The 14,977-nt window shown below is 42.3% G+C and overlaps 1 protein-coding gene across 3 annotated transcripts in view; it reads right to left on the reverse strand.

Moving 5' to 3' along the window:
• The window catches only part of OMA1 (OMA1 zinc metallopeptidase), an 89,159-nt gene extending 85,184 nt beyond the window's left edge, over window positions 1-3,975 (reverse strand). Inside the window, exon 1 of one of the 3 annotated variants that reach the window (XM_021683946.1) lies at window positions 3,789-3,975. The gene's annotated coding sequence lies outside the window, so the exon portion shown is untranslated. Of the gene's footprint in view, window positions 1-3,234; window positions 3,290-3,788 lie in introns of those variants that run through there. The other 2 variants (XM_021683948.2, XM_021683947.1) reach the window with 2 other exon arrangements.
• Window positions 3,976-14,977: the final 11,002 nt, after the last annotated feature.

Genomic DNA, 14,977 nt, shown 5'->3' on the forward strand with positions numbered 1-14,977 from the left:
AAAAAGAAAGGATATCCATGAGTAGCAGAAAAGTTCAAGGCAACTATTATTTTTTATGCCATTGGGGCAGATGCAGAAAAAAATTGTTTCGAACGGGAAAGTATACTTAAGGTTTAAAAATAGGTCATTTGCTAGAAGTCAAACTGCAAAAACAACATAAACCCACATTCTTAGATCCTTTACCATAGGAGATAAGCTTCAGACACTCAACCTGATCACACTCCCTTTATAAGGGCATCCTACAGTCTCAACTTAAGGGACAGGCCCAGACTGTCAATCTTTCCCAGTGACCTCTGTCACTGGCCACAGAGTTAGGAGTGGATATCTGACACAGAAAAGACTTTTGGTGAGGCAGTGTCAGGCAAAAGAATAAGGGCATGTATAAATTGGAGTTATAGTTGGTGCTATGGCAACACAAAGCAATACGCAAGCAAGAACTGCAAACAAAAACCTTTGCAAAAGAAGTGGATCAACAGAAAGGACAATGGAATCAATGTGTGGAAAGTAAAAGATCATGAAGCCTCAGGGAGAGAAAAAGAGAGAGGGGGCAAGATTCATACCCTCCTGGTTCCCAAGAGTCCACTGTACTTCCTAAATGTGACTGAGCTTCATAAGCTTTTACTTTCTTCCTAAAACAATTCCCTCTCTTCAAAGGGTTTCTGTATCTTGTAAATAAATGATCTCTGACTTAAGAAGTTACACAGTATAAAACAGTTATACCTTTCATATACAAGCTGGTAACATTTTAATATTACACGTGTTGCTTATTAGAATTAGCTAAGGGCTCCTTCTAGACTTTGCAAAGCCAAATTCCCAATTTTCAACACTGCATCAGTTCCAGTTAATCAGTTCTGGATAATCTCTGCAGTGACTTTACATGTCAATTTTGCCTCCTTAATATCTCAATCTAGCCTTTCCCGGGCTCTGTGGCCTTAAGGTTGTTGATTACTATATGCCCTCCAATCTCTCCATATTAAACCACCAACTCCTACCCCTCCAGTTCATTCCCACCCCCATCAAACTAGAACTAGAGCAATCTTCCTAAAATGCAAATCAGACAACAGAATCCTACTCCCACAACTCCCATAAAGTCCTACATTGCTAAATACTATGCAGCCATTTTAAAAAATGGAGATTTGTGTAATGACAAAGAGACACACGAATCTTAAAAATAACAACAAATGCTACTTGCAAAAATTTGGTAGATCAGGAATGGCAAACTCAGATGTGTAAACCAGCGCTGCAGGACAGAAATTTCTGCACTGATGGAAATGTGTCTGCGTTGTCCAATATGCTAGCTCCTACTTATGGCTACTGAGCACTTGAAATGTGGCTGGTGTGACTGAGAAATAGAATTCTTAATAAACTTAATTTTAGTTAATTTGAAACAAAATGGCCATAGATGACTAGTGGCTACTAGTGCAAGTTTGTAGGGTCCAGGCAAAGCCATACTGGTGTAAATGCAGATTCATGCCCATCTAAAGAAGGTGCAACAAGTGTAATGGAACTTGAGCTTAGTGTTACCACAGTTCAATATTTTCAAGACAGAAATTCAAACTTTATGTGAAAGTTATCAGTTTTAAAATGCTGGTAACAAACTTAAAAAAAACTTAACCACCTTGGCCAAACAAACCTACACAAGACCCCATTCAGTTTTTTACCTCTGAATGATGTTATTCATTCATTATTTAATGAGTGCCTCCTACATGCCATACCACATACCACTCTGGACTCTGGAGATACCACAGAAAATAAAGCAGACAAAAATCTCCGCCCAATTTGCAGAAATAGTAATGCTGAAATATGCTAGTACATATAAATATAAATAAATCTAAACCAAAACGTAGCAAACTATTCATTATCATTATTTTGAGTGGCAGAATGGTGGATGTAAAGGATTTAGTATTTTCATCTCATGTATTTCTATGCTGTTTAAATTTTTACAGGATGTATTATTACTCTTGTAAGCCCCAAAGTCTATAAAGGCAACTATTTTTGTAATTTCCAATGGTTTCCATGGGCTTCCATAAACTCCTCCATATAGAAGACCAGGCCTCTCACAATGCCACCTCCCACTATTTCTCCAGGCACCTTCCCCCAGCTCTCCTTCACCCATTCCCAAGTTCCAGACCCACTGATTTACTGATAACCTTCAGAAAAGCTCTCACCTCTATTTCTATGCACATCTATTACACTGCTTAGCTCTGTGATTACAGCAAGCAAACTTGCTCATTTCTCATGACTTACGTGAAATCTTTAAAAAATATTCTGACACAGAGGTATAAGCAAAAGCCCCAAACATTACATGAACATAACTAAAAACGTTATCATTTGTATTGCTGACAATCAAGTGTCATTTAGAACAGAAATAGTGCCTGAAATTTTACAATCCCTGGTTTATCCTTAAGAAAAGGTAAAGAACTGGTGAAGAAATCCATTTATACATTTCCAAAGAGCAACACTAGACTACACAGAGCCTAAGAAAGAATCAGGACTGACACATCCTCTTCCAAGAACTGTAGCAGGTCAACAAACATAGCTGGCAAACTTCTAAGATTACTAAATTAATGATGTGAGAAAATTAAACAGTTTGGATTGTTAGCCTCTAAGAACATTTCAGAGCCTTAATTCTTTAAGTACCATCTCAGAATGAGCAAATACAGCGCTCACTGGCACTCACAGCTGAAGCCTGGAAGACAGTTTTAACAACTCTGCTGAAAAACTATTTCTTCTCTAGTTTCTATGGAAACAGCTGTCAGACTGGCAAAAATAGAACGTGTACTTTAAAATAATCATTCAAGCAAAGTACACCCATTATGGAAGACTTAAAAAAATAAAATAAAATAAATAAATTGGAAGGCAACAGACTTGGTTCTTAAGCTTCCAAATGTCAGCCTGCACCCCTTTGCCACGGCTGAGATGATGGATATAAACCTACATCATTTTCGCGAGGGTTACACAGCACTGATTGGAGTCACGATAGTTGATCAATCCCTGAATTCCAAATGAGCTATTTTCATCGCCCCGGACTAAAATTTCTCGTTGAGGACTGCACGGCACAATAAAACTGTTGCTCCGCTTTACACAGGCAAGTGACATTATTTAAAGAGTATAAAAAGTGCTATTTGTAGACAAGTTTATAAAGAAATTATCACAACTCCCGAGCATTGTTTAGGCAGGAAATGTTCAGTTCTTCATGGCAGGGTTTAGGTAGGCAACTTTTATGTTCTCTACCTTGAGAGTGAGGAGGTAAGAGAGGGACTGCCTCTCGAGTTGTTTTAGGCGGCAAGAGGCGGTTTTCCACAGGTGAAGGTGTCGATGTGAGGCACACCATCCTGCGTTAATTATACTACTTTAAAAAAAAAAAAAAAAGCCGCTAAAGAGAAGAAAAGGCTGAGGGGAGAGGCAGGGAACCCGGGAACCCGGGAACCCGGAAACCACAACCACCTGCAACGAGCACCTCCCCGGGGGGGGCAGGGGCCCCTGGGGTCCCTGCACTTCACGCCGGGAGGGCAGGGAGGGCTGAGGCTTGACTCTCCCGTACCCCTTTTCCACTCGCCCCTATCCCCCGACGGCAGACGCCAGCCCTCCCCATTCCCGCCCGGACGCCCCTTCGTCCCTGCCCCCCAGGCTCCGCCACCCCAACCTCCCTCGCAGTGCTCGCGAGCCCCGCCCCTCATCCCGGCGCCCCTCGAAGTCCTCTCTCCCCAACTCCCGCACTCTGCCCCCGCCCCTGGGCCCGGCCCAACTCATAAAAGAAGGGCAAAGGCGTCCCCAAAAGGACAGACCCTAGCAGTGGCGAAAACGTAGATGACTCCTCCGACCGGACCTTTGCGCAAGCGCATATCCCATCACATAAGCCCCGCCTCCTCACTTCCTGCCCTGTGTCCGGGCCCGGGCGCCTTTTGCTCCGCCCACAGCGGGCAGTCGCCACACCCGCCCAGAATCGTCCTCACCGCGGGCCGCTGCCCGGGAGCGCACGGTGGCGCTCTCACGCCCCCGCGTGGCCGGAGGAGGGACGTGGCTGCGGGCTGGACTCTTGGCACGTCTTCACTTATGTCCTTGGAACCTGATTTGGGACCTCTGAAGAATGATCCAGGCAAGGCTGTGACGGCTCAAGATTCTAAGGCAGTGCTGGCCAAAGGCAAAGAGACTCGAGGGCTGCCAAAGGACCAAGGTTTCTTGGTTTTGAAGTTGCACTGATAGAAGTAGACTTTGCAGTGAGAGAATTCTCTGCTTTCACATGACTTCTGGAACGGCACATTTTAAGAAAAATGAAGTACAACCTGAAGCATCTGGAAGTTAGTTGAAAATAGCTAGCTACAAAGCAATGTATCTAGTACGTATCGTTTATGGCACCAAAAAATACTTATCCAGCACCAAGTGCATCTAGGCGCCAGGGATACAGCAGTCAATAAGATAAAGACATGACTTTCACAGAGCTTGTATCACAGTGAGGAAATCTAGGCAGTAAGCAAGCAAACAAGTAAATAAACACGGTATCAAGATAGTGGTATGATTCTATATTAGTTTGTTAGATTTATATTCTATGCACGATGAAAAACATCTTAAAAGATGTAAATGCTAGAAACAATTTTAGAGGATTATAAGCTTTTACAAGATTATAAGCAATATTTTCTTTTGCCTTGCTTATTTGTGTTTTCTAATTTGCCTTTTACTTTGAAGGAACTATTCTGGCAGGTCCCTGACCACTGGTTCCCTAAAAACTGAAGTGGCTGGTCCCTGAATCTTCATGGGTTTATCTGAAGTGCATGTGTCTTCCCAAGTGTTGCAATGTACTAGCTATCTCCTGCTCAGCATGCCTCATGAGCATGCTGCTATCAATATAACAGATAGGGTGGGGTTCTCTGGGATGTCCAGGTGATCCAGATCCTTTTGGACTGTGTTATAAGAGCTCACCAAGATGGTACAATGACTATCATCAGGCCCACTACATGGTTAAATCCACAGTCTATAAACCGTTCTCCTGGTTTCTGAAGCAGCCAGACTGGCAAATTAAAGGGAGAAATGACAGGGACAACTACTCTGTATCCTTTAAGTCTTTAATGGTGGCATTAATCTCTACCATCATCACCTATCCCCTTGGATGAAATATTGGTTTTGATTTATTATCTCATCTTGGTAGGGAAGGGACAGTTTTAGTGGCTTTTACTTGGTCTTCCCCACCATGAGAACTCAAGGCCAAAGACCTAATGTGGAGCTTGTTCTCAATATACAGTCCCAATGATACACTCAGAGACTGAGGAAAGACCAACAGATGGGTCTATGCTCCCATGGACTCATTGTAAGCTGGATATTATCCAGGAATCTGCTTACCACCATTAAGTGCCCACTCTTACAGAGGGACCATGATAACACTTTGGGTTTCTGGGTAACAAGATCCTTTCAGACCCTGCAAAATTTCTGGCTGTTTCTCTTTCCCCAACATAGAGTTAGCTGTGAAAAGGGTCACAGGCCATAGAGTAATCATTGTGGTAAATATTTGTTTCAGTGTTGCAGGGTCCTTCCTAAGGACCCACCCACCTCTTCAGTCGATGGGTTCTGTGGTCTTGGTCTGAAGATTGACTCAGAATCTGAGAACTGAGCAAGAAGCATGACTTTTTTATTAGGGCAACCACCCTTAGACTCCTGCTCCCCCGTTCTTGCCTTCTTCTGGTTCTAGATATTAAGCAGCACCCTGCTGGCTGCCCATCTACTTTTCCCCTAGGGACACCTTGTACTATTAAATACCTTCATAGCCCCTGAGGATCAGGTTCCCTGTTCAGCCTCTCTTGCCAACTATTCGAGTAATTACAGTCCCCAGGCTTCTGGTGGTTAAAGTCACCACCTGGCTTCTATGGCTCCAGGATGCTGGCATTACCAATGGTATTATTACCAACCCCAGCCCTGTGATTGCTTCTCTTCCCATCATCCTGGTCTGCAGAAGAGAGCCCCCTCTGAACTTTTAAGTGATGCTGGTACTTCTCTCATTTCCCATTGCCATTGTGTATGGTCTATCCCTTGGGCCTCCTGTGGAGCATAACCCTCCGTCTGGTCTTCTGGCTGCACAAGAAATCCTTCCAGCAAACCCACTTCTCTCGGGACCTTCTTTTCTTCCTCAACAGTCTGCTAGGTCAATTCAGCTGCCTTCCTTCCTGGAGATTTCCCTTGGCTGAGATTGATATAACCTGCCTCATCCAAGAATATGCCTTCTCCCCAGGAACAGCATGCATCCAATGACTGATTAATTTAGGAGATACAAAGGCCTGGTCCCTGTGCCTAAATTGAGGGCAACCCTGCAAGGCCACCCCAGCTCTAGGGCTCTCCATAGGATTGGCTGAGAAGCACCACTTCTCCCTCTGCCCAGTCCTCTGTCCCTTACTTATGGGTGTTGTCCCTGAGGACCCCTCCACCACACCCCAACAACCCTGCACAGAGACTTATCTCAAAGTCTGTTTCCAGGGTACCCTACCCAAGGTAACTCAGTTTTCTCCAGAGGTAGAAGCTGCCTAGATACAGAAAGACTTTCGTCTACACCTCCCAGAGGAAGTACCAGAAACTGAATCCTAAGTTAAAGGGAGGGTAATTCTGAAGAATTGTGAGGTTCAGCTTGTTTTAAAACCAGGTGTAGACAGTAGCTCAACAGACAACACAACTCTCTGCTGATCTCAATTCAGGTTGAGAGCCAGGCAAGGTGGCCACAGGATTTGATAAGGGTCACACATTTGGTAGGCTGCAATGAACGGGCGGTACCTTGACTGAAGGGAACTTTCATTTTTCTTGAACATGTGCCAGGCCTGATTGTTCCAAATGTTGGAACAGATCAGTTCTGAGTCTGAAATGACCCCAGTACAGACAACTGCAGCATCTTCTACTTCAACAAAAACTAGTTCAGCATTTTCTTCATCCACAGGCTTGACTGACTTTACTTCTTCTGGCAACCCAGCCTTTCTTCCCACAGAACATGAACAGGCATGCCTTTAATTTTTTTCCTTTTTTTTTTTTTTTTTTTGGCTTGAAGAGAGTAGTCACACCCAGTTCTAGTGTGTTATTTTTATCAGTTGCCACCTGGATTGTTAGGCTCCAGCTTGCTGAGTGGTCTCCCGGCCTTGGTCTCCTGCCTCTTGTCTAAAAAGCAGCCACCTGGCCCCAGGTCCTGAAGCTGGGGGCCAAGATGACGCAATATGGGTCAGCAACTGCAAGCCAGGCCCAAGAGGAAGCCCATCACTTTGACACATCCTTTGCTCGTTCCCCAGAGATGAATTCTCCAGGGATTTCAGTTGAGCACTTTTCTAAGAGTCAGCACAAACTATTATTCCTTTATTGCAAAAGTAAACTATTAATGCCAAGAAAAATAAAACAAAAGAGAGAAAAATACCCTTAACCCACTACCCACAGATAATTAATCACTGTCAACACTCTGATATGCAACCTTCTTGAAATGCAAGATTAAAATGACTTTAAATATTTTAAACTTTGATAGGATGGAAGATTTCTCACTGTCCTTTTAATGTGTATTCCTTTGATTCCTCAACGATGTAAACATTTTTCCATGCTTACATGCTGTTCGGATTTCTTCTTTGGCAAATATCCTGTCCATGCCCTTAACCCATTTTTCTATCAAATACGCCTTTGCATTTTATTGTCTTGTGAAAGCACTTTATATATTTAAGAATTTTCTGTCATTTATGTAATAAACATTTCCCCTGCTTGGCATTTGTCTTTCAATTTCATTAATTCATGTATGCAGATACACAAACTCTAAAAAATTTTAATAGAAACAAATCTATCCATCTTTTCATCATGGTTTCTGCCTTTAAGATTGTATTTATAGTCTATCTCAAGCCCAACATTATATATTTACCAATATTTTCTTCTGGTATTTAATGACTTGGTTCTTTGTTCTTTCTTTATCAGGCATTTATTTCAGTACAAGGTCAGACAGAAAAAATATAACCTAAAATATTTTCTGAATGATCAGGCTAGTGGACACGTGCAGGTGTTGTGCCCATGGGAAGGACCACCAAGGCAACTGCTGTCCCAACAGTTTATTGAATTGCCCATCTTTTCCTGACTGACTTGAAGTGTCACTTTGGTATAAACTAAATTCTCTGCTTCTGGAGTTTTCTCTTTTGTTCCTTTGTCTATTCTAGTGCTAGTACATGATGCTAACGTTCTAACTTTACAATATAGATTTCATTTTCAAATACTTTCTGGCTCTTCTTAATATGTTTTAACTTCAGGACGAATTTTAGAAGACTTTTTCAAGTCCTCCCCACCCAAAAATGCACAGGGATATTAATTTTGTTATTGCTGTTTTTAAACTTAGATTAATTTTGAGGAATGTTATACTTCTACAAGGTTGACTCTATCAATCCAAGAAACTTGACATGTGTCTCCATTTAGCCAGGTCTTCTTTTATGTCCCTCCATAAAGTTTTACAGTTTTCTTATATGGGTCAAAGCAGTATATTTTTTAAAGGAACTATAAACTTTGACTTCATAGGATTACAGAATCTCGGAACTGGAAGGGACTGAAAAACCATCTTGTCACCCCACCCAGTCTGTTGCTGAGCCCACCTCTCAAACAACCAAAGATATAGGGGTATTTTTGTGTTTGTTTTAACATGATGACATCATACTATATGTATTTTCTGTGACTACGGTTTATCACTTAAACAACAGGTCTTGTAAAAAGTTCTGTATCAGTGCATATAAATCAACTTAATCCATTTTGATCCCTGCATGGTGTTCTATGAAGATGATATTGCATCATTTATCATGCCCCTGTCCCTGGACATTTAAGCCATTTCTGTCATTTTGCTCTTACAAATAACTCAGCTTCCAGCCTTGAACCCTAAGTAAAATCAAAGTCCCCCAAATTCTAGAGCACAAGACCAGTGCCTGCAAAGCACCCCCTCCTCAAAATCACTACTAGGTGGCACAATGCCTGTTCAAAAAGAGTCTGACTTTCCAGTGTCCTTCAATTCTGTTCAATAAACATTGAACATGCATTATATAGTAGGCACTGGAATTTTTTATACACTAATTTCAATAAAATAAACAAGTTCATTAATTCTAAAACACTTATGGAGTGCACACTACGTGCCTGGCACAGTGTAGGTCTGAGAAGTCCAGGGAAAATTAACAATCCCCTGCCGCTCTAAACTCCAGCAATTCCCATAATAAAACAGGAGTCATTACAACATGGTACCCACTGATTTCTAAGCCCTAGATGAGTCCACACGGTAGACCAAGAGACCAGGAGAGCAGATTCTCAAATAATTTGGACAATCACTTAAATGTGTCATGAGATCTCCATGCTTATGTCCCCAGGCTCTTGTACAAGCCATTTTCTCTGTATGAGATGCTGTCTAATTTGGTGTTCCTTCAGAGGGATAACCTGAGACAAGGATTCAAATGCAAGTCATTCACTGGGAGGTGATCCCAGGAAGCAACAGTTGGGAAGTAGGGAAGTGAGACAGGGAAGGAGGGAAGTGAGACAGGGAAGGAAAGGAAGCCAGTAAATGATGCATTAACAAACTAGTCACAAATGGGGGCAGATGGAGTGGAGTCCCTCTGATGAATGTGGGACCATGTAACACACAGCTCAGAGTTTCCAAACTGAAGGCTGAAGTTGCTGGTCTATTTATCCACTAATTGGTCATTGGTTGAGGGCTGTCCTGGAGATGATTAATTCTCTAGCACTTCCAGCCTCCTTCATGTGCTCCTGGGAGCCCAGAAAAAGCCTCAAGCAAAGGGATTCAGATGCTGGCAGTTGCCAGTTGGACCCGCATGTGCAGAAATATGAGCCAGACACCAACATGCCGGGAGATATGAATGGGCACTGGTGGCATCTGCTAAGAATGCCTTTTCTACTGTCACCTGGCTGATTTATTCTTCAAAACACAGGGCAGAAATCACCCACGCGGGCAAGTCTTGCTTCTAGAACTTCCTGAAGCAGATCTTCCCTAAGCTGATACCCACCTCCACCTCAGATTTCATCAGTTCTCCCTGATGGATGTTGTCAGAGCCCAGTACTCCCTCACTATAATGATGTGGAAATGGGGTTTGGAGCCCACGGCCATGAAAGAATTCTTGAGACGTCTTTGGTGCAAAAAGGTGGTTTTTTTAAAGCACAGGGACAGAACCTGTGGGTAGAAAGAGCTGCACTGGGGTCATGAATGGCCAATTATATACAAGTTGGGAGAGGGTTGGGGATAGCGTAAGTCTCTAAGAAATTTTGGAAGCAAGGTTTCCAGGACCTCTAAGGGGCTAGCTATTGTTGGGAAAGGTCATTTATTACCATCTAATAAAACTTTAGTCATGAGACCCTTCAGATGTGTATCAGTGGGCCATGTGCTTGGGGGATGATTGCTGACATATATCCTGGGGGAGGTAGAGATAAAGGAAATTTCCAAAGGAATTTTTATATGTGAAACTAGAGTCACAGGGTCCTAGGGTGGGGAGGAGGATCAGGATAATGTTAAGCTATGATTGCCTTTTGCCCTTAGCAAAGGGTCAACATCGAGACAGCTGAGCTCTGGGAGGAAGGTCACTCTACCTGTTTCAAAGGTTTGTCAGTGGGCTGTAGGCAGGAAGGAAATGTAATTTTTTATTTTGCCTCTGTTTCCCACATCAGTAACACTTGCACCACACTATTGCAACTACCTTTTTAATTGATCATCCAATCCCAACACCACTGATGCATTGACATGTAAGATCTTTGAGGGCAGAAATTGTTTATTGCTCTATTCCTGTTTCTAGCATAGTGATGCAACATAGCAAATGGCTAATGTCTATTCACTCATAATTTTGAATCTTCATTTGGTTTTCAAAAGTATAGTAAAATAGGGCGCCTGGGTGGCTCAGTTGGTTGGGCAACTGCCTTCGGCTCAGGTCATGATCCTGGAGTCCCAGGATCGAGTCCCGCATCAGGTTCCCTGCTCAGCAGGGAGTCTGCTTCTCCCTCTGACTCTTCCCCCTCTCATGTGCTCTCTCTCTCTCATTCTCTCTCTCAAATAAATAAATAAAATCTTAAAAAAAAAGTATAGTAAAATAAACGATGACCAAGTTTAAGTGTTTTTGTGTAGCTACTAGATAGTTGTAATATGTGCTGATTAATTTTTAGTATAAAAGCTAGTAATTGCTTTTACTTAGGATTTCTTAATGAAATAATAATTTTTTAAAACTCCCCACGCTGATCAAAGAGAATAATTTGAAGAGGATAATTATACTCACGAAGGGTGAAAATTATTACTTTAATAGTATTTAGGGGTCTGATTAGACTAAATAAAGGAAGAACCCAGTTCGCCAGGTCTTTAAGCATTTCCTGAAGATCTGGATTAAAGTCTAAATAATATATCACCATGAACTGTTCTTTTAAATAATTTTTGGGATTTTTTCCTTATTATTAAAATAAATTATAATCATTATGGAAAATTTGGGAAATACATAAAAGCATAGTTGGAGACAACAGAAAGCCCTATTCTCCCCATCAATAAATCTTTGCATTTTATTTCTGTGTGCATCCATAAGCAGATACCAGCTCAGATCCCAGATCTCCCCACAGGGATGCTCCTGCTCTTTCTTACCTTACGCTCCTATGGGGTTCCTGATTTCACTTCTCATGGTTGTTCCCTTTTTATCTCACAGAAACAAGGACATGCCTTTTCCTTGATTTCTACACCAACAACACTGCCCATATGGCACACTAGCGTAGCCAACTTATACTAAAAATTTGGGGGTCAAGGCAAGGAGGAAATTCACATCACAGGTCCATATACATCATTCATTCATTCAGCAGAAAGAGTCTTTTAAAAAATGGAATATTAAGGGGAGCCTGGGTGGCTCAGTCACTTAAGCACCCAACTCTTGATTTTGGCTCAGGTCATGATCTCAGGGTTGTAAGATCGAGCCCACATAGGGCTCCGTGCTGGGTGTGGAACCTGCTTAAGATTATCCCTCTCCCTCTGCTCCCCCCTTCTCCTTCTCTTCAAAAAAAAAAAATTGGAATATTAGAATTCCTTTCTCAGTCAAGCCCCACACTAGGGGTCTGAACTGGATTGAACAGTACCCTCCCCCCAAATCCATGTCCACCTGGAACCTGTAAATGTGACCATATTTGGAAATATGGTCTTTGCAGATATAGTCAAGTTAAGACAAGGTTTTACTAGATTAACATGGGTCCTAATCCAATGACTCTTGCCTTCTAAGAAGAGGGAAATTTGGACACAGACACACACTGAGGAAGGACCACCTTCGGAATGAGGCCGAGATTGAAATTATGCTGCCATGGGCCAGGGAAGACCAAGGACTGCTTCACAACCACCACAAGCCAGAGGATGCAAAGGATGCTTCCCCAGAGCCTTCAGGGAAAACGTGGCCCTGCTGACACCTTGATCCTCAAAGGCTAACCTCCAGAACTGTGAGAAATTGCTTTCTGTTATTTTCAGCCACCAAATTTGTGGTGCTTGATCATGGCAGCTCCAGGAAACTAATAGAGGCTCCAACCCCTGCTAAGTGATCCTTCCTTTCCCCCACCCCCCAGCTTCCACCCAAAAAATTCCCTCTCAAAGCAATTCAAGTTCTTTTGCCCTCCCCCAAGCAAGGGGCCCTTCCTCTGCATATGCAAAGTCTCATTCTCAGCTTCACCAAACAGGGAGGTGGGAGGTGGCCTAGGAGGGTTTCCCTTTCTGCTGCCTTGGCAGGCTGCTCAGAGAAAGCTGAGTGTGGCGAAGACGGAATCCTATCCTGATAAAAATTATACCTTTCTGCTTGAAGATTTAAAAAAAAAAAAAAAAAAAAGAAGAGAGAAAGTGGGGAAAGAAAGCAGATATGGTCAGCTTAGATGTAAGACAGCAAATGGTGCATTTAAAGTAACAAATGTCTTCCCATTTTTCTTTTTTAAAATGGAGTGGGATCATTCTATAGTTTTGTTATTCTCCCCCTGCCCCATATTAGAAAGTCCTCAAAAATTATACTATAACTTACACAGATCCACAATCCCTTATTTATACAAGTCCAAATTGTTCCAAAAACCAAAAGCTGTTTGGAAAGTTTGGTGCCAGCTCATTTGGCAGCAAAGCTGACCTGAAGTGGCCTAGGGCTATTTTTGGTTTATTTATACAAATTAGTGTGACTATAAATAAGTTTCATGGCAGAAACCTGGACGTGTGGACCGTGCTGCCACAGACCCTTCTGAGGGGGCTAAATAACATGCACCAAATTATCCTTCTAAAATTCCAAAATTCTGATTTTTGAAACACTCCCTCAAGGAGTTGTGGACCTGTATTTAGGTTCCTTTCAGCGTTTTGCTATTATAAAATTGCTGCAGGGAACACATCTTATACATGAACCTTTGTGCGCATCACTGTTTTATTTCCTTAACATAAATTCTTTGACATGGAATTAGGAGAGCAAAGAAAATAAACACTTCTAAGGTCCTTGGTGGATGTTGTCAACTTGTTTTCCGGAAAGGTTATACCAATGAACAACCCCCTCATCAGCACTGAATAATACCAGTTGTACTAATTTCACAGAGGAGAATTTTTGCCCCACTTTGCTTTGAACAGCTGTAATTACTGGTGATGTTAGATATATTTTTGAAAAATGTTTATTATCAGGGCATCTGGCTGGCCCAGTCAGAGGAGCATGCAACTCTTGATCTCGGGGTCGTGAGTTCAAGCCCCCTGTGGGTATGGAGATTTAAATAAATAAAACTTTAAAAAAGATATTTATTATCATTTCTAGGTCCTCTTCTGGAGTCATCTATTTGTGACCTTTGTCCATTTTCTACTGACCTCAGGACCACCTCGTAAGGTTGTTCTGTGTATGAGCTGCACCAAGATCAAGGGTGTACAGTGGCCAAAATCAAGTCTGACTCCAATCATCTACCTGTTGACCCTCAACTGAGGAGGGGCACATTTTTCTTCTTACAAAGCTACCTCATGCCTGTGAACTTGGCAAGCCTGCACTGCAAGACTGGGTCCAACTACGTGGGGTGCCTTTTTCTAATTTATCTGCCCAGAGGGGGGGCACCCTTTCTAATTTGTGCCAAGGTACCTAACTAAGGCCTTGATAAGAGCATTGTTTTTCTAATCAATTTGTCTGTTCTTTATATAGTAAAGCTATTAACTTTTTGCATATCATTTCCTGCTGTATTTTCCTTGCTTATTGTTTTGTGTTTGTTCCACTCATAAATTATTTAAATGCGTTCCACATTGCTTTTCATTAACAAAATCTTCATGGAGTTCTAAGTGGCTTTCTTTCTCTTCCTTTTGCTTCTGAATATTATTTTGAGTGGAGAGATATGAGTAGAAGCATATGAGATTTACCTCCTTAAATGGTTAACCCCAGTTGTCAAAGGGACACATTTGGCTCTGTTTAAACTCTCAGGCCAGAGCTAGCCATGTGGGGAGACATCTATATCTACCTCATCTATCCAGCCATTTAATCAGCATTAATTATTGAGCACCTGCTATTTCCAGGAACTGTGCTAGACTTTGAAAATGCAGAGGTGAATAAAAAGAAACAGCCCCTTCCTTCATGAGCTTGCACTGGACACTGTGTATTCAAGTTTAATGTAGCTATTAACAATAGCTGACATTTATGAGCGCTCACAGTGCACCAGGCCCTGGTCTAAGCGCACATGTGGACTAGCACATTTACTTACCTCACCAGCTCTTTGAGGAGGTAGGTATACTATTGTCCCTATTTTATAAGTAAGGAAGCTGAGGCATGAGAAGGTTAAATAACTGGGTCCAAGGTCACACACTGACAAGTAGCTTTGCCAGACAGCCACCTGCCTTCCCACAGTACTCACAGATTAGTCACTTGAGCTGCCTACGCCAATCCTCCCCTTGTTCCCAGACGGTTGCCCCCAACCAACAGGCAGTAGGTGGACAGTAATCACAAATGGCAGACATTCGAGTCTCTCTTAATCTGAGGCTTTGCTCCTACCAACACTCTCCTCTTGA

This window comes from Neomonachus schauinslandi, chromosome 4 (assembly GCF_002201575.2).
Source record: "Neomonachus schauinslandi chromosome 4, ASM220157v2, whole genome shotgun sequence".
In the NCBI taxonomy this organism is placed as follows: domain Eukaryota; kingdom Metazoa; phylum Chordata; class Mammalia; order Carnivora; family Phocidae; genus Neomonachus; species Neomonachus schauinslandi.